Below are 6655 nucleotides of genomic sequence, written 5' to 3' on the forward strand. Positions count from 1 at the left end.
GAGCGGTAGAACAGCCAGGGCCAGCTCTTCCCAGGACATTCGCGCTGCACCCTTGATGAAGCCTTTCCTCTTCTATACAGGCCTGACGGGACAAGAGGCATCTTTTTGCGGAATCGCTGCATGTCTTGCCAAAAAATCACCTGATTTTCAACTTTGCTAATCATCGGGCAACAGGCCGGGGATCCTTCGTGCATCAGATCAACCAAATTCTCGGGTCCAGCGTCGGCTTTAAAGCAAGATGCTTACAATTGCCCGACCAGTAGGAGGCTGACTGACACTCTCGCTATTGCAAGTCTGCTCCAGCCATACACGCAAATCACCAGGGGATACCTCTCGCCACCTCGTATTGCTTATAACCATATCCAATAGCAATCACAGCCATCCCTATAAGTATCTATTCCATCGCCGTATCCGTGCACTTCCTCGTCCCTGTCTAACTACTATACGTCCATATCACGGCTATACGAATATTGCGGACATTACGCCGCTGCTCGTTTCGCACCCCTGTCCGTCCCCTTGTTTCTGTGTGTATTTGTGTATCTGTCTATCGAAGAACTAGTTTGCACCTGTTTTTAGCCCGTTGGTTCCTCTTCTTGCGAAACTTGCTGCCTGTCCCGCCTGCAGGGTCGTCATCGCTGTTTCAACCGATCGGACTCAGCCATGATGAAGGCTGCCGATGGCTCCTCATGAATCGCCATTGTGAGTTGTGACTGAGATGGCGCACTGCAACAGAGTCCCAACAGAAGAACAGGACCCACGGGTGCATTCAGACTGTCGGAAGTTGGACTATATAGGGTACAATGCTGTCCATCTACACTGTTTCTGCATCCGAAGACTTGACTGGAAGATAGTTGGCGTAGACAGTCATGAGCATCATCTCAATGGCACTCATTTTCGACAACATGTACACTTTCCAAGGGTGGACCTGTAGTTTGATTGATCCGCGCCCAGAATATCGACCCCGTAACAATCACTGGAGTTGGCCGATCAGAGAACAGATTAGCCGCATCACCGTTTCGTTTTCTACCCCTGGATTTGTGGATACATACATTTGGATACCTGCGATACTCATACGGAATACGATATGTGCACTCCGGACTCCGTTTCCACCACTACCAAGCTTCATAAACCAGGCAGTGCTGGATCGAGATACTACCCAAAAAGCAGAAGTAACGTAGACGGTGATGGCCAGAGCCAAGGCCCCATAGATGTGCCAAGATAATACTATTAACAGCATGTATCCTTGAGCAATGCCCGTCCTTGGTTCCCATTGGCAGAGAAAGTCAGGTTATGCTCATTTACATTGACGTAGCGCAGTATGGAGTAGTATGGAGCATGCGTGAAGCACTCGTACTGCAATTGCCGGCTCACGGAAAGCACGGTCCAGAGGGGGCAACAAGAAACGGCCGTATCCAACAGGTTCTTCCTGGTAAGGCAAATCAGGGGCACAGGTAACGCAAAAGCAGGTTTGGAGGTGGATGTGCGCAAGGCGATTCGGAAAGGTTGAGCCTTGGCCGAGCGGCGGGCAGACGGTGAGCCAGGGGGGTCCTCGCCGACACCTGCATGAGCAGACGCTCACGGGATTTCCAGGGTACGACTGGTAAAAGGCTGCTTCTTTCTTTCCAGAGAAAGCACGGCGCGTCTCTCAGGACAATTGGCATTCCGCCCGCGTAAGTCGCCCTCACCTCCCCAATTCCTGGAGCCTGGATCGTCAAAACGGCGACCTGTCACTCTCACTATTGATCCGGACGATGAAGCCGTTGGTCTAGCAGAACGGCGCTACAGCTGCTTTTGAGTCGGCTCCAGGACTCACCGGGTCCCCGAGTCTCGAAATGCAAAGAAAAGCAAGCACTGCCGTCAACAATCGCAAGCTCACCAATCGGAATGGCTCGCAAGGGGTGGAAGAAGGGCAAAGCGGACGAAAGGCGCGGAGGTGGCGGCTGTGGAGATGGATGTAGCCCTTTTCCTCTTGTTGCCCGTTTCGGCCTCCCTTTGAGCTGGGGTTGGGCTTGTCGAAATACTACTGCTACAATACTCTGCCGCCTAGAATAGTGACGAGTCGCATTCACGAAACGAGCGGCAAGCAGCTTTGTGGCGCCATCTTTAATGTTAGCGTGCCATCACGTCCCGTCGAGTGGCAGCACCCTCGATGCTAGTAGTCTAGTGTCATCATGACCAAGCTGCAGCTGCCAGGAGTCTCGAAGGGGGCTGTCGGCAGAGGGCTGATGGTCGATCGGAGAGGGGCGGCATGTCTGGAGACTTGTTGTATCGGTGTGTCAAGTGCGAGATTTGCATCGCCGTTGCCACCTCAGGAACGCTTCATGCCTCGGTCACATGCTTGCAGCAGTATGCGGGCGAGCGGAGCCCACGGCGTGAGGCGAGATTGCAGTCCGTCACATTCGATGGGAAGAAGCAGGCAAAAACCAAGCCTGGTTGATGCGTAAAGGTGTGAGTATGAAGTATACACATACACATCTACAAAGTGATTCGGCAAATGGCCGATAGAGCTCGGTGTTTCTGCCTCATAGAGCCCAATATGCCCAGGTACTAGTTACTAGTAGTAAGTTGGCCGTGCATGCTGTCACAGAGTCCAGATGGCTGTTGGATACAGGGTATACAAGGATGATGCGCATGTGTACTAGTAGTTGCATTCTCCCACTACTCGCAGCATCAGGGGGCCAACGCGCAGCCAGGGCGGACGGCGGAGATATAGACATGCAACATGCAAGACCAGCCGGCGGTCCGTGGCGGCAACGGATATACAGATAAGTCTTGAGGTGGAGTAGCAGCAGCAGGAGTATTGCAACGGTGTGCACAATCTGAAGCCATCGTGGCTAGCATCGCGGCGCAGAGTTGCCGGCTCACTTAACCGCCGTAGACGTGAAGGGCCCCCTTGCTCGTGTGAGGCCTATCAATAGCACAGTGATGAGTGTTGCAGATTCAAGCGGCATCTCCACATCCGATAGGGCTGGAAGCTTGTCGTGATTGTGAGGCCTCATCGGATGCTCTTGCGAGTGGTGGGCAAGACTACGATTAGTCGTTGTTCTTCCAAAAACTGGCTGCAACTCGAGTGCAGGCTGTCAGGTACATTATTCTATGAGGCATTCAGGCATTAATGATCACTTCTCATTTTCTTGAGAGACAAGGGAGTCGAGTTTTCCCGGTTTTCGGTATCCAATCACCGAGTTGCGCATCTAGAAAAGCGAGAGGGAGCAACAAGAACGAACTTTAGCTTCTACTAACAACCAACACCAGAAGAAAAAGGAATGTGGCATAAATTCCCAAGAAGCCATCAGGAGCGGCCTTCGATCACCGGCAGTTGGGAAAAGTGACTCGTCTCCAATTGGCTGCGCACTACTTCGTTGCTGTTATTGTTTTATTAACCCGGTTTGTTCACCGGGACAGGGGGGCCTCATATTGCCTGAAGCTGACGCGGACGCAGGTACAGCCAAATGTGAGGCTTTCATTCCGTCGGAGTTTTGGGGATTGTGTGTTGTGTGGCAGAACACATCTGCAAAAGGACATTGCCCGCCACTTTTGGAATAATAAGCTGGTATTGCTACAATATGTTGCTTCAAGTTACTCCGCGGAGGATGGCGAGACTCATGCCACTGCCTCGATCCAAGCCCAGTCTTCCAGCAGAGAATTCTGAAGTTGAGAACAGGAGCGCTCAATGCCGACGGTGCTCGGGATTTGGATGCTACCTAGTCTATGGCAATAGTATATGCCGACACTGGACATGCGATACGCTGCCCAGAAAATCACATCAAGTACTCTGTTTAAGTGAACCCTTCCAGCTGCTTGGCGTGAGCTTCAGTATACATGAAGGGTTCATATGCACGCATGTCGACCTAGTTGCCGTTCTTTGCAAGGGAACTTTTCCCGTGTTACAAGCAGCTGCCGAGCAAAACGTGAGCTGAGGTGCTTCCCCTGGCAAACCGGTGAAGATGCATTCCGTGCGTTCGCCAGCCGCTGCCCAGGAATCTTCAGCCCCTCAACAAGCGAGGCGTCGATAAATATGCATACCTTTTGCGTTAGCAGTCTATCGAAGAGTGGCTTGGCTAGCTGGCGGTTTGGCGAGCTGGGTTGCGTAGCTTCGCATTGTTCTGAAGTCCGAAGCCCGACAAACAGAAAAGCCGCAGGTCCAAAGAAAGAGAACAACACAACAAGTACGAAATAGCACCACACGACACATCACGACTATGGCGACGCATTCCTCTCCTCGCTCTTGTTGGGCTTTACCGAGTTTCCATCTGCCCGGTCAATCACTTCCCAGATTGATACTCGCCAGCAACCGCTCACATGCCTCTGCAACCGCAACAATGGAGGAAGCGGACACTTATGCGGCCGCTGGAGGAGTCTCATGCATGCTAGCACCCGTTAGTAGACACATGCTAGTCGCAGAAGAGCTAGAGTTATCGCCGTTTCTTCTCCCTCTTGTTCCCGTCTCGTTTCCATCCTCGCAAAGCTGCAAGGAGTTCTTACTCCCAAACCTGGCCGACACAGTTCAGAGGCCAAGGCGTAGCTTTGTCTCTTCCAAGTCAAGCGCATACTGGCCCTCTTCAATTACCCGCACGTCACAGGAGGTAAACTCGTTCATTAACAACGAGAGACTTGATGAATAATAAGACCATTTTGAGATTATACCTGTCGATTCCTACTTCGAATTGCGTTGCCCATAGTATTAGCTTGGGGCATATGTCATGATACCTCATGTGGGGTGTAACGGTTGTGTGCTTATTCGCGACTGGTGAAGACCGAAAAGCGGTATCATGCGCTTCGCTAACAATGCAGGGAGACAAGAAAAGGGAAGCATGGGAAACAACAGTTGCGATCACACGGCAGACTCTTTCTCACCAATGGAGCTGCACCCCAGGCTCATGAGGTTTCACACAAGACGGCGATAAATCGGCGGCTTGTATATCAGAGGTTTACACCGAGCGGCTGTGTACACTTACACTATAAACATATCTGTCTGTCTCTCTGCCTCTTTCATTCCATCTCTCCACCTTTTATTCCGGCATGTGAGATGCTGGTGTGACTTCGGGAAGAGCATGAAAAAGGGCAAAAGAAGCAAGACAATTGGCGGTAAATGCAAATCGAGTTGCGCTGATTGGGCGGTTGCAACTTCTGATCGCAAGTGAGGGGGGGATCCCGTGTGCCACCGCATGCAACAACGTGAGGGGGGAAGAAAGAAAGGGAATCCCAAAAAGAGGCGTATACGATTGAAAGTGCGGAGGAGAAACGAGCGAACGAGCGCGATGTTATGATAGGTCAAAACCGGTGCGAGCATGGTTGTACACGTATTTGGGATGGGCAAATGTGACAGCGGCACAGAGAGTCGTATCAGGGGCAGCCCCGACATCTGGGGTTGGGCCAATTTTTCCTTTCTGACGGGCTGCAATGCAACGCAACCTGAAGCATTGCATGGCCACCGCGGGAGATTCGTCTCATCAGATCGCTGGGGCAACTCAATAACAACAACACGGATGACAACAAGAGAGGAGTGCGATTTGGAAGTGAGATCAGAAGGAGGAAGTCCTTAATCTGATGAGCCCACAAAACTGCCAGCGCAACAGTGAACCCTTCTGCGTTATGCCGCTGTACAACACCACACCTTTGACGGGGTATGCCACAGCATTCATCATCTTCAATATGAATCGGGATCCGTGCACCACTCACCAACAACGCGTGAGTGTCACAAAGAATGAGATGACGCCTCTGCCATGCACATCCCCGTCTAACCCCGCGTCAGCCAAAAAAGAATAACCCAGCGGTAGAATGTCCAACGGACAAAGATTATAACATTTGCCTCTTCAAGGCAACTTGCTCGACCCGGCAGCCCACGAAACGACTAATATGTTGTTCCATCGTATGATAGGCAGGCATACATACGATCAGTCTGCCCGACTGTAAAGCAATATGATAAGCAAAGCAAGCAAGCGCATGGCGTCATCGTCGTATAGCTAGAGCATTCGAACCAGCCGGTATACTGGAGGCTGTAGCCGAATCTACGGGCTGCCAAATGGGGCCTGGAGAGCTGGACTGAGATGAGGTGGGCCGAGCATGTACATGAATCCATCGGGAGTGACAATGCCAGTTGTGTGACACCGCCCCCGATGGCCAAGGCATGGGGCACTTGCATGAAGCAGAGAGGTGGTTTGTTCAATCCCATGATAGCAGCGATTCCATTCCTCGTGTCTTCAAGCCCAAAGATCACAGCAATGACTAGCTACTATGAAAGAGACCAAGAAAACACAATCCAGATACTAGATCCCGTCCAGCTCAACAGCGGACATGCTCAAAATGCCTATCCAACAAAAACAAAGTGCCTCCAAAAGTCAAAGTACTCCAAAATATGCCAAGCGCAGCCATACAATCCCGGCTTCTCGGGAAGAGGCGATCCACATGCGTGGGAAAAAGAGCTTTCCGCCCAAACAAGACAAACAACGAAAAGAAAAGACGCCCATACACATGTTTGCCCAGAAAAGGCGAAAGATTCCTTCTATCATACATTTTTCAAATGTCCCTTTTTCTATTTCCCATTCCCAATGTAAAAGACCTGTCCCCCCTTTCGGGAACAGATCCCATGCCGGCGGTCATATCCGGGGTTGTGGCCCAGCCAAGACCGCCTTTTTGATGCCATGGTTCGGTA

Source organism: Trichoderma citrinoviride (genome assembly GCF_003025115.1).
Source record: "Trichoderma citrinoviride strain TUCIM 6016 unplaced genomic scaffold BBK36scaffold_14, whole genome shotgun sequence".
Lineage (NCBI taxonomy): Eukaryota > Fungi > Ascomycota > Sordariomycetes > Hypocreales > Hypocreaceae > Trichoderma > Trichoderma citrinoviride.